Raw genomic sequence first — 13,565 nt, 5'->3', positions numbered from 1 at the left:
CTGGTATTGACTTGAAGTCGGCCACAGGGATGGTATTTACACCATGGAAACTGGCAAGACCTACAAATCAGTGTCTTTCTTTTTTCTTTTATGAGCCGACTGTTACCAGCCTACCACTGAATGTCAGGTCATGAGAGGTCTTAAACTTGTGTGCACAGAGGCTGGAAATAGCGTGTTTGAGGCTGGCTCTGTCTGTGCTCTCTGTCGGGAGGCAGTGTGAATTCACCGATCAGGAGCCCAGACTCGGCGTGTGCGAGAGCAGAACACAGGAGGATAGCGGGACTGGACAGACCCCTTTAACTCACAGACTTGCGGAACCAGCCGCGGCCGCTCGGGGATGGCCCGTGTCCCACGTCAGTGGGGAAACAGAAGCCACAAGTGAAAACCCGCCTCCAGCTCTCCCTCACTTTGCAAGAATGTCGTCATCCCATTCCTCATCCTCGCTCCACCCAGCCTCTCGCTTCTCCGGGGTCTCCTCCGCACACGCCTCCTCCGCCACACCTCCCTGTCATGCCTGCACCCTCTGCCGGCAGCGGACTATGTCATCATCACATCAGCTCACCTTTTTCATCCTCAGAAGTAAGTCCCGAAGCCCCACGCGCTCCTGGAGTCGCAGCCGGAGACTTTCTCTCTGAGCCAGTCTCCTGAGAGCGCTGTCCACGCTCACCTGGCTCTCCATGAGCCTCTGGCCTCCTGTGCACCGCTGGGCAGTCACGGTCACTGAGCTCAGGAAGGGAGTCACTGCACTCCTCCCAGTCCCTGGGGCAGGTGGCTCCTTCCACCTGGGGCGGGCCCAGGGCCTGATCCCTGAGAGCAGAGGCTCTGGCTTCTACTCAGCGCCCAGTCCGGGCCCGCCTCCCTCCTGAAAACACCTCCCGCCCAGTGACCTCGTGGCTCACGTCCCATCAGCACCTTGCACACAGGAACGGCGAGTGCGGACCTAGGAGATGGTGAACAGTGGGCAGTAGACTCGGGGACAGGTGGACTCAGGGACAGACAGGATGAAACGCTGTCCTAACATGCGGCCACGATGGTGCTTAATCCCCCAAAGCCGCGTCAGGGACACTGTCAAGCGGCAGAGATAGAGTCGGTGCTGTAGAGCCGCTCACAGCTGTGCTTGTTGCTGACATGACGCTAGCGTCGAGATCACAACTCAACCAGTAGTGAGTGTGAGGAACTGAGACCTGTATCGATCACGGAGCGTGGATGCAAGGGAAGACAGGCCTGCTCTGACTTTCAATCACACCGTCTGTGTGACTGAAACGCTGTGCTTCTCTGCACCCCTCACGGGACACAGACGCTGTACCGAGGGCCCAGCGCTCGGGAAATACTGGGTGAAGGAAACCTCCTCTTCAGAATGGCTACCATGGGAACCGTGAGTGGTGTGGCAGCACAGAGCCCACCAGGAACTGACCCCGCGGCCCTCCCAGCGCCCCCTGCAGACGGCCTTGGGTAGGTGAAATCCGCGTCTTCTGCCAACTCCCTATGCCCGCCCTTCTCAGTGGCCACAGCTAAGAAGTTAAGTGCACTGCCCATAAACATCAGGGATGTGTCTATCAGCAATGAAAATGACTGATCTTCTTTCCCAGGAAATCTCTGGGGATCTTACCCCACCTGCTGCCAGGAGCCCACAGCCATACATACTTAGTGATTTAGCAAGGTCTCCCTGAACACAGGCTGTTTCATTTCGCAGCCAGGAACCAGGAGTGCCAGGCGGGCCGCCTTCATCACCTATTCCATGTGACGCTGATGTATTAAAATGACAGTCAGTGAATAAAACCCTGTCTTTAATTAAGGTAGGCGAGATGCAGCCACTATGCAGATTTGCAATTCTCTTTGCAAACCTTCCCTTTGACGTCGGTGAAAAATGAACTGGAGCGGTTATCTCAGAAGATCTACTAGTAAGAGCCCGCACAGCTCGGTTATTCCCCACCTACAGATCACAAGTAATGCACGGGTCTCGCCGTCTGGATCAATAATTCCTAAGTAATAATATAAATTAGACCACAACAGGCATTCTGAGTACGGAATCCCATGAATAACAATTGATATCATTTTGCAATGTCAGTAGTGAGGCAGGTTTACAGTACAACATGTTACAGAAGCCCTGAAACTTTCACAGTGGTATAAATGAGCAGTAAAACATTGTGGAGAGACTTCCTAGCTTTCCATCAATGGGAGCATTTTCCCCATCCCCTCACATGTCAGCTAATGTTTCCAATTACCCTCCCCTTGGTCCTCTCTGCACTGGCTTTGGGACATTCGCTACAATCCCCTGCTACAGTCATGAGTCTTCAGGAAGTAGGTGTGACGGAAAAGGGTGACTGCTTAACTGATTGGGGCTCAGCTCTGTCCCCATTCTTTATCAAGATTAGAACCCAACTAAAAAGAAGGCCAATTCCCTAAGCATTGATTTCCCTCACTTTTTCACAGATCTTTATTTACGTTTCTCCGGGAAACAATGAACTAACTTCTCTCCATCATAAGTAAAAGGGTCAGCCCGCATGAGCAAGTGGGAGACTCTTGCACATCCCCTCTGTCCGTAGATAACGTTCCTCCCCATTCAGGAAAATCCTGAACTGTCACTAGACCTACTCCCCCTAATCCACTTGAAATGCCACCTTGGCCACCGCCCCCCCCGGAGGATCCCGATTCAGCGGCAGGTGGGGGCACCCGCTCAAAAGAAGGGGACCCCATCCTGCACAGCTTCTTGAGGTCCCACCTGCCTCTGCACCAAGAACCTCACCGATCACTCATCCTGGGCTCCAAAGGACTGCTTTCACCTGATAAGAACCTGGTCTTCTGAAGCTGTTGACCTGGTTTACATCTCAACCCCTAATAGATGACACTCTGGGAGAGGCAGCCTGAGTCCTATGCACCTCTGTGCCATCCCCGCGGTTCTAGAATACTCTGCAGGGCCTGGGCAGATGCCCACGATGTGACACTTACATAGCCATACTGAGACACAATGGCCATTTCAGGATGGCAGGCGCTGTTCAAGGAGGCCAACTGGAAGCAATGGGCAAGTCCAGCCCCGTAACCTGAAGAGTGTCGTGTGAACACAAGAGGCCTCCCACCACTGAATGTGAAGGTCAGAGCACCATCTCTGGGAGGTGGCACTGCACCTGTCCATTGCCTATGCCAATTGGAACAGGCGGATGGAGGACAGGGAAGGAATGCCCTGCTCTGCAGAGGAGGCATGTGAAAGGCTAGCCCTGAGCCACAGTGGGTGACACGTAGCCTGCACCTGGTGAGAGGACTGTGGACTCCCTTTTGTGGAGATGCTTGTATCTCCAGGGCTGCGAGTGCTCCAAGAATGGGAGGGTAGAGTCTTGGTGGTGTGGGATGGTAGAGGGGTGGTGCCTGGTCACATAGGAGAGTGAGATGAGGTCACACAGGCTGAACATTGCCTAGGCGCCTGACCCAGGACACCCTGAGTGTGTGCAGAGGCTGCACCTGCAAACACAAATGTTCCACAATGTTTTCCATTTCTCTAAGTCCAGTACGCAAGGTGACTGGCTCTCCAAGGTGAACAGGGCTGCTGCTGTTAATGATATTGTTGTTCAACACGTTTCAAAGGCCTGGGCCCCGAGGCCCAGGGGAAATGTGTGATGTGCCAGGTGTGTCCACTGGTAGGCACAGCCAACGATGTCTGCTTTCTTGAATGCCTCAGTCAGAAAGCAGGCGAGTCCCCAGGCTTCCTGAGCAAGGTCACACTCAGCTCCTTTGGCAGCAATGCCTGGGACATCACTATGCAGTGGGAGGAGGGAGGTGCCACCCACAGCCCGAACGCCCAACTCGGCTAACCAGACACGAACATAACATCCTGAGTTGCAGCCAGAGCTCTTTCTCCCCCTTTGATGGGAAAACACCCCGGAATCTTGAAGTGGGCTACACCAGGTAAGTTTTTCTTCCTTTAAAAATAATGTTTATTTTGAACATAGCAGAAAACAAAATCTGATTTCTTTTTCTTATGAACAGAGTCACTGGAATTAACAGGAAAATTCTTGGGCCATGAGTCTTTGATAGTGAAATAACTTCTCCTGTCTGGATTTTTGGCCAAAAAGAAATTTTAGTTAAAAGTCTGGAGCTAAAGACCACCTTGAAGATAAAAGCCATTTCATATGATTCTTATGGGTTAATTGGCTTTGTGCCAACAGCAAAACAAGAACACAAAGTCCCCATGGCCACAGACAGCCCTGCACGACCCGGAGCTGGTCCTGGTGAAAGGGGAACAATGGAAACAGTATGAGGCGACCCACTCGCCACCTCTGGACAACCAGCTAGATGCAGGTGGTCCCCCATTACAAAGTGAAACACAATAAGAAAAAAATTGAAGATGAAAATCAGAAAGTAACCAATTGGCCAATATCCCAGTAGCAGAAAATGGCAGTCAGCTTTTACATTTGTGTTAATCTTTTTTCTTAAATGCACATTTTTTTCCTGTTGTCAGGATTTTGCTGCTTAGAGCAGTTTGCTCAAAAGACATTGCTTAGTGCTACAATCATGGCTCCTTTTAAAATATAACCTTAATCAATATAACACTGTGTCTCATAATCCTATCTAATAAAGAGGGAATATGCTAATTAACCCTCACACCATTGCAAAGATGATGGTGCCCGCAGCCACAAGATGGTGGCGCCCAGTCCCCTCAGCCCCACCGGGGCGGCAGGCATGCTGCTCTGTGTGCCTACCTCTGGAGTCCTCCAGTCCCCTCAACCCCCCAGCCACCCAGGACCGGCCTGAGGCGCAGGTAACCAGAGCCAGCTGAGGCTTGCACTGCTGGCAGTGGCAGCAGCAGAGGTGTGATGCGGGCGTCGCCTTCCCCTGATCGCCAGGCCGCCTCCTGCCCCTGAGGACTCCCGGACTGTGAGAGGGGGCAGGCCAAGCTGAAGGACCCCCCTCCAGTGCATGAATTTTCATACACCAGGCCTCTAGTCTATATATATAAAAGCTTAATATGGGAAGTGTCCCCTTGAGAGTTCAACTGACTGGGAGCTCAATCACTTGCTATAACATGAACTGACCACCAGGAGGTGGCGCAGAACAAAGGAAGGCTCCAGCCAGCAGCCACTAGGGACCCTACCTGTGTATGAATTTCGTGCACTGGGCCTCTAGTGCAGTGATGGTGAACCTTTTGAGCTCGGCGTGCCAGAATTTTTAAAAACCCTAACTTAACTCCGGTGCCGTGTCACATATAGAAATTTTTTTGTATTTGCAACCACAGTAAAACAAGGACTTATATTTTTGATATTTATTTTATATACTAGAGGCCCGGTGCACAAAAATTTGTGCACTCGTGGCCGGGTGCGGGTGGCGGTCCCTCAGCCCGGCCTGTGCCCTCTCGCAGTCTGGGACCCCTCAGGGGATGACCACCTGCTAGCTTAGGCCTGCTTCCTGGGGGATTGGGCCTAAAATGGCAATCAGACATCTCTCTGGCAGCCCAGCAGCCCTAAGGGGATGTTCACTTGCCAGCAGGGAGCAGACCTAAGCTGCAGTCAGACATCCTTAGCGCTGCTGAGGAGGCAGGAGAGGCTCCCACCACCACTGCTGTACTAGCAGCCATCAGCCTGGCTTGTGGCTGAGCAGAGCTCCCCCATGTGGGAGCACACTGATCACCAGGGGACAGCTCCTGCATTGAGTGTCTTCCCCCTGGTGGTCAGTGTGTACCATAGTGACCAGTCATTCCTAGTCTTTCTGCTGTTAGGGTCAGTTTGCATATTACCCTTTTACTATATAGGAGAGAGGCCTGGTGCACAGGTGGGGGCTGGCTGGTTTGCCTTGAAGGGTGTCCCGGATCAGGGTGGGGGTACTGCTGGGGTGCCTGGCCAGCCTGGGTGAGGGGTTGATGGCTGTTTGCAGCTGGTCACACCCCTTTCAGGGTAGGAGTCCCCACTGGGTTGCCTGACCAGCCTGGGTGAGGGGCTGAAGGCCGTTTTCAGGTTGGCCGGCTACTGAAGCTCCCAGCCTCTCCTTTTTTTCTTCTTTTTTATTCTGGGATTTATTTACCTTCTATAATTGAAACTACGTTGCTGTCACTGGAGCTGAGAGCCGGCTCCAGCTCTGAGGCCACAGCCTGCTGAAAGCAGGTATCTGGGGTTTGTTTAGCTTCTATAATTGAAACTTTGTTGCTTTTGGAGCTTAGAGCCAGGCTGCGGCAGGCGAGGAAGCTTGGCTTCCTCCATCACTGGAGCAAGCAAGCCTCCTGCTCACTTCAGCTTTGTGGCTGCCGGCCGCCATCTTGGTTGGCGGTTAATTTGCATATCACCCTGATTAGCCAATGGGAAGCATAGCAAAGGTACAGTCAATTACCCTTTTTGTCTTTTATTAGATAGGATTTAAATGCCATTTAACAAAGAAAAATCAACCAAAAAAATGAGTTCACGTGTCACCTCTGACACACGTGTCATAGGTTCGCCATCACTGCTCTAGTGTGTCTATAACATTGTACATACACTGTCTCATATTGTGTCTATACCTTGTGTGTAATGGTGTCTCATGTTATGTCTATAACATTGTGTCTCATATTGTAACTACAACATTGCATATTACAAGTACCTCATATGCCAGTCAGCACAGTTTCCTGAGGCTCCCAACTCTCCACATCCATACTTGGGACATACTCCCCACAGTGGAGCATGGAGCCCATGGTGGAGGGTAAACCATAGGTCGTCATAAACAAGAGATGGGGCAGATCACTTGATGGACCCCAGCAGGTGTGCTGGGCTGAATGGTGGCCCCAAAAGATATGTCCATGTCCTCAGGCCCTGTGACTGTGACCTTATATATAAGGTGACACTAAGTTAAGAATGGTGAGAGGAGGTGTTTATGCTAGGTTATTCGGATGGGTTTACAGCACAACTACATGTATCTTGTAAGAGAGGCAGAGGGCACTGGGGATAGGCACACAGGGAGAAAGCCGCGTGCAGATGGAGGCAGAGACTGGAGCGCTGTGTCTCCAAGCCGAGGGACAGGAAGGATGGCACAGCCCCTGGGAGATTAGAGAGGGGCCTGGCACTGACTCTCCCTAGATCCTCAGAGGAAGCACAGCCCTGCTGACACCTGGACCTCCAGAGCTGTGAGAGAATAAGTGTCCTTTGTTTATTAGGTCACCCTGTTTGTAATGGTTTGCTGTGACAGCCCTGGGTGAGAGATATTACTCAGCCCAACTCATTCAATCTTTGGAAAATCACAGAACAAGAAAAAGTCATAGTGCCCTGGCCCGTGTGGTTCATGGGTTAGAGCATCAGCCCATGCACCAAAGGGTCACGGGTTTGATTACCGATCAAGGGCAGATACTTAGGTTGCAGGTTCATACCCCGCCCCCGGCTGGGGTAGGTGCAGGAGGCAGCCAGTTGATGTGTCTCTCACAGCAATGTTTCTCTCTCTCTCTCTCTTTCTCTCTCTCTCCCTTCCTCCCTCTACTCTCTCTGAAGAGAAAAGGAAAGGATGTCCTCATGTAAGGCTTAACAAAACAAACAAAAAAGTTACAGTAAAATCTATTCCTAAAATGCCACCGTTAACATCACCCAGTGAAGATGGAAGGAAACTACAGAAAAGGGTCGTGTCCCCACATCAATGAGAATTAACCTTCAAAACCACAAGCTGGGCTGGGTGGCACACCAAAGTCACAGTAGTCCCCCGTCTTTCCACTCAAAGGAGCCCAGTCAACAAAGTTCCACGCCTCCATGTGACAAGGACACAGACAACAGCAAATGTCACTGTCGCTACCACGTCCCGTGGACGCCACCTGCTTTTGTGGCTGTGAGAGGCTGACCTGCACCTCACAGCAGGCCAATGCCGGCACCCTAGAGAAGGGGGACACAGGGAGGTGTTTCTGGCTTTTGTCTCTAGGAATCAAAAGTTGAACAGCATATAAAAATCTAAACCTTCTGGAACTAATGCTCTTTTAGACATGGTTTCTAATTTTAAGTACCTGAGCTTGATTATTGATCGCAATGGGTCTTTAAATGAGCAGATTAAAACTTTCTCCATAAAAATGAGCTGTAAAAATTCCAGCTGCTCCCTGGGGAGGCCGGCACTGCCTGGCGTCTGAACGTGGATTTCAGGCTGTGGAGAGCAGGCTTCTCCTGACGGCACGACTGCCGCTCACAGTCCTCAAGGTGAGCCTCTCCTCTCGGCCCCCAGCCGCGGGGGCCTGGACCTGATTTACTGGCAGTCACCTTGCCTTGAAAGAGTCACCCGTTCTCCTGAAATCAGATGAGAGTGCTGGTCATTTTTCCAATCTCAAAATGCAGGTTCTTAAAAAAACAACTGTTCTTCCCAAACACCCAGCCCCAAATTTTCATAGTTTGTTTAATCACCTTTTCCTCTTTCTTTCCCAAAGACTGTGTGGGAATCTTATAGCTTCTAAGTTAAATCTTACTCTACTAGAGGCCCGGTGCACAAATTCGTGCATGGGTGGAGTTCCTTGGGCTGGCCGGTGATCGGGGCCGATCGGGGCTGATTGGGGCTGGCTGGGGGAGGTTGGCTGTGGGAGCGCACTAACCACCAGAGGGCAGCTCCTGCATTGAGAGTCTGCCCCCTGGTGGCTAGTGCGCATCATGGCAACTGGTCGTAAAGGTCGTGTAGGCTTTTATATATATAGATTCCTAGTGGTGAAAGCAGGGAGTGATAAATTCAATGATACTGATCCAACATAAAAGTAGTAGCAACCACTAACAATGCTCTGTGCCTGCCCCCTGTCACCCTGCCACCCCATGGCAAAGCGCCCAGGTCTGAGGCAGCAGCCCACTGCCTGCCACCCCTCACCCGCCACCCACCATCCGCCGGACCCGGCAAAGCTCTGTGTCTGCAGAAGGGAAGCTAGAAACCTCGTTAGTCCAGTGAGAGACAGCAGGTGTGGTAACAGGACCAGGCGTGGCCTAAATGACAATGTAAGAGAACACACAGACAGTTCACAAAGGCCATGATGTCAGCTGGACACAGTGGGGACCACGAGGCCGAGGTCACAGGGCAGGAGAGAAACGTGAGCTTGCGCGATGCACACACAGGTCAGAGCTCCCTTTCACAGCTTCCACCGTCACAAAAGAAATAAAAAGTCGCCACGCAGGGTGAGTACAGTTTGCCGCCCAGGAATCAAGAAACTGATGCAGCCGGAGCCCGTGGCCAGGCCTCAGGGACCCCTCTCCAGACTCAGCCACGGGAAAGGCTCTCTATCCCAGAGCCTCGCCCGGTGCAGGAGGCTGGGATGAGGACTGACAGCACCTGGGACCAAGAGACACAGCTGAGAACAATCTAGGCCCGAGCGGCGTTGCTGTGCTCCGAGATGTTCACACTTTAGCAGTGTGGGGGGTGTAGACTAAGCCAGAGAGTCATGGCAAGAGAGAGGACATTTTTTTAGGCGGGATTGGAAAAGAGAAATAGGACCGTGTGTGGAGAGGAAGTATTCCCTTTCAGCCAACATGACCTGAAGTGGCACAACATCGTCCTGACCCCAACTGATCCCTGGCAGAATGACCCTGTTTCCCTCCCTGTCGCTATGGAGAGCTCCACTTCCCCCTACTCTGCCGCCAATAGGAACAGCCACCCAAGGACTACTGCTTGGGTGGCTTTTAGTTCTGTGACATATATGGACTTACTGGGGAGCTCCTGGAGGCCACGGGTCCACTCAGAAAATGTAACCGACTCCGCCAGGCATCTGCTGTGTTAACAAACCACCCCAAAGCTTAGGGGCCTGACAGAGGTCGTTTGTTCGGCTGCAAACCTTCATGGCACGCTCTCAGGGCAGCATGTGGACGTTGGCCGGCAGCCGGGGTTCCCTTCATGGGCTATGGGGACCCTGCACAGCCCAGCGGCTGGGGTCCAAGAGGAGGCTGGTGGAGGTGACAGCATGAGTGAGGGCGGGCGACACACATGTGGGTTCTGTGGCAACACTGTGACTGGCCAGCTTGTGGCCTACAAAGGGCATGAGGAGAGGGGCACCAGCAGGATGGCCGTTGGGAGAGAAGAGCAGTCCAGCCGGGAGGTGCAGCCAGGAGGTCAGGTGCGCGGACAGGGCACCTGGTGACTCATGCCTCAGTGTCAGGCAGGCTGTGGGCAGTCTATCTGCAGTCCCTCTGAGTGTATCATACTTTACTTAGCCATTCCCTGCTAAGAGGCAATTCTATTATTTCCAGTTTTATTTAGTTTTGTTTTCAATTGCAAACAATCTTTTTGTGATATATATATATATATATCTCCTGGCTTTTTATATGCCTGGGATAAATCCCTAGCAGTGATATTACAGAGTGGAAGCGTCACTGGTCTTCTCTTTTGCTTAGAAAGGCCCAAGGAGAGCTATCAGGAGACTGGCAATGGGATGGGCCATTGTACAGAAATGCCTCTGACTTGGCATCATTGCCTGTCTTGGTCAAAGAAGTGAGGGGAGAACTTGTGAGGTTGGGGGTGGGAGAGGACGTGAAGAGAGAGTGTCAACCCCTAGACAACAACCTTCACAATGATAGAGACCATTGCTTAATGGAGAAGTTACATTACTGCTAGGACCATATGACCAGCACAGGGACCATCAGAAGCACCTGCAGCCCCGCCCCCGCGTCGGAGCACCTGCAGTGACTAGCGGAGCAGGAAGTGGTCAAGGGTAACACAGCTGACTTCTGTCAGGACCCATGTTCCACCTAATTTTTTGACTCCGAAATCTGTGCTGGGTGTTTTGCTGCAGTTCTGAGCGCTGGCTCCCTTAGCGTCACCTGGGGGCACTGAAAATACTGGCCCATGCTGCCCCCATCCCCCGCACCAGCCCTATCAGAGTCTGGCGGGACCCAGCACGAGGAGAGTCCCAAAGGTTCTGATGGGTCCAGTGTGCCCTGAAGTTGGAAACCACTGCTGTGGGGCCATGTCTGAGTCCTTGCACGTCTATTAGAGCTTATTTCTGGTGTTTCCATTCTGCTCTATTGATCCATGTGGCCGGTCTTATGCTAGGTTAGGTATATGTTTTTGATGGTACTTGAACGATGCACCCCAGACTTCACTGTCACAGTGGAGAGTTACATGTCCTTTCTGGGCTGTGTCAAGTGGCAAAAGCAATAGGCAGGAAGAGCAACCACTCAAACGTGCCCCGGCACCCACTGCTCTCTGTCGGCGTCCCAGGCGCAAATGGGCAGTGACCGTCGGAAGAAAGATCCCTCCCTGAGATGGTCTCCACGGACCCTTGGAGCCAGGGTTTGAACTGCGAGGAGATTGCTTCTCTTGGTTAAAGGAAGGCAGCCTTCTCCCAAGATCTCTCCCTACTTATCTTTGGTATTTCAGTGATTGACAAACAGACAAAATATGTTTATTTAGGGAATATCTATATTGAAAACTAGACATGGGATTTTTTTTTTTCTCTGTCAACATGGCAGTAATATCAGCTGTTTGATCAAAAGGAGAGGTATTTTTTCATTCAACCCTGAATGCTGAAAATCCTCCCGTCTACATCAGGAAGACATTTGGTTTTATTGATCGTGGTCGCTGAAGAGCTTTAAACTCCTGTAGCCAGGCAAGGAGAAGGTTGGTTTTCGCTTTGTGGTGAAAGTTTTTAGCAGAAAACCAGATACAGAAGTTATTTGTCTTTAGACAATCCCATAGAGTCAGAACCAACCAAACATGTTTCCGTTCTGTTCAAAGCCAGTACGCGAGTGGCCTAACGCAGTGGTTGGCAAACCACGGCTCGTGAGCCACATGTGGCTCTTTGGCCCCTTGAGTGTGGCTCTTCCACAAAATACCACGTGCGGGCGCGCACATACAGTGCGATTGAAACTTCGTGGCCCATGCGCAGAAGTTGGTTTTCAGAAAGGAGATAGGTGAAACAAGTATACGAGTGTGGATGGGAGAGTTGGAAGGGGTCAACCTCAGCGAACATACCTCAATCAGATTGAGGACGTTTTTAGCAAAGGCCAGTTTAGGAGTACCCAAATTAAGTTAATAACAATGTACCTACCTATATAGTTTAAGTTTAAAAAATTTGGCTCTCAAAAGAAACTTCAATCGTTGTACTGTTGATATTTGGCTCTGTTGACTAATGAGTTTGCCGACCACTGGCCTAACGTATCTCTTCTAGGAATACTAATTTTATTGTTCAAGACATAGCTTATTTCAAGAAAGTGCTTTCTTAACAAGCGAAAAACATCCACTTCCCAGCTTTTAATTGATAAGAAGTGTTAAAACTTCCCTACCTATCTGAGAAATTATGAGACACCCACTTAGGTCTGCACCCCAGAATCCATCACCATAAATCAGCGGTTCTCAACCTATGGGTCGCGAACAATGAAAATACATCCTGCATATCAGATATTTACATTACAATTCATAACAGTAGCAAAATTACAGTTATGGAGTAGCAACGAAAATAATTTTATGGTTGGGGGTCACCACAACATGAGGAACTGTATTAAAGGGTCACGGCATTAGGAAGGTTGAGAGCCACTGCCATAAATGGTAACTTACCATCGTACCTGAAAATCTACCACATCTCGGCCCCTCACTGCAAGAAAATCTCTCATCAATACGTACGAATGCAAGAAAGCCTATATTTGGATCAAAAATGAAAAACGAACACCAAGAACTTCTGTAGTGAAGCAGACTTATGTTAAGTGCGTTTTGTTGTTGTTGCTGTTGTTGTTGGATACCTTCCCAGCCTCTTCAAATCTAAAAGACATTTGGCATCTTGCAGCCAATCTTACTGCAAAATGCCAAAAGGTGACTTTGTTGAGTTTTTCCTCGCTTTTTGGTCTGTCCTTAGAAATTCCGGTTTCCGACTTAAGGGAAGGAGCCAGACCCCATAATCACCACTCAGACATCTGGGGGTCGCTCCTTCCAGAACATCCCAGACACCACACACTCCTTGTGGGGATTTCGCTGAATTCGCCCCCCCCCCCCCCAGACCCCAGTTTGTCACATCAGACTGCGCTGTCCACGTGAAAACGAAGGTCTGTGCAGAAACGGCATCGCCAAACGAAGGGGCCCCCGAAATCCGGGATAAGCTCTTGCGCTGCTTTCAGAAACGCGTGCCCCTCCAACACTCTCTGACATTCGCTCTTTGGCGAAGTCACAACACGCAGAAGACAAGCCCTGCGGCTCCCTCCAGAGAGAAATGACGGCCGGGGCCTGCAGAAATGGCCACCCTCCTTTTGTGGAAGGGAAGCTGTGCAAATCTGATAAAGTAAACGTTTCATAAAACCAACGGCTGTTTAAACCGTAGCACTAAATTGTTTGTGTATAAATATTACCCTTTATATTCCACTGGAGCTTTATGTAGATGAACACATTACGTTAATGACCCGCGCCTGCGCAGGGGGCGGGGCGGCGCCGCCCTCGCCGGCCAGATGGCTGCCTCTTCTTGCATGAGATTGAAAGATGCTCTTCATTCACCACGGTGCTTCCGAGGCAGATTAATGTCGCCGGCTAAATTGCTTGTGTTTTTGGAATAAAATTTAAGGAGAACTTTTAAAAGCAATCGGTGTCGCAGGTTCTGGGGCAGATTGCTCTCCAGGTAGGGCAGGCTGGTGCGAACGCGCGGTAATTAACGGGCAGGGCTCTGTGGTAATTGACTGCTTCGGGAGAGGGGA

General features: G+C 50.9%; 1 protein-coding gene across 2 annotated transcripts in view; it reads left to right on the top strand.

The window, feature by feature from the left end:
- ADARB2 (adenosine deaminase RNA specific B2 (inactive)) overlaps positions 1–13,565 on the top strand; it is a gene marked incomplete at its 3' end in the record, with an annotated part of 435,311 nt that overhangs the window by 406,451 nt on the left and 15,295 nt on the right. The gene's annotated exons all lie outside the window — the stretch shown is intronic.

This window comes from Myotis nattereri (genome assembly GCF_964212035.1).
Source record: "Myotis nattereri genome assembly, chromosome: 1".
Classification (NCBI taxonomy): Eukaryota; Metazoa; Chordata; class Mammalia; order Chiroptera; family Vespertilionidae; genus Myotis; species Myotis nattereri.
This window is presented reverse-complemented; position numbering and strand designations above follow the sequence as displayed.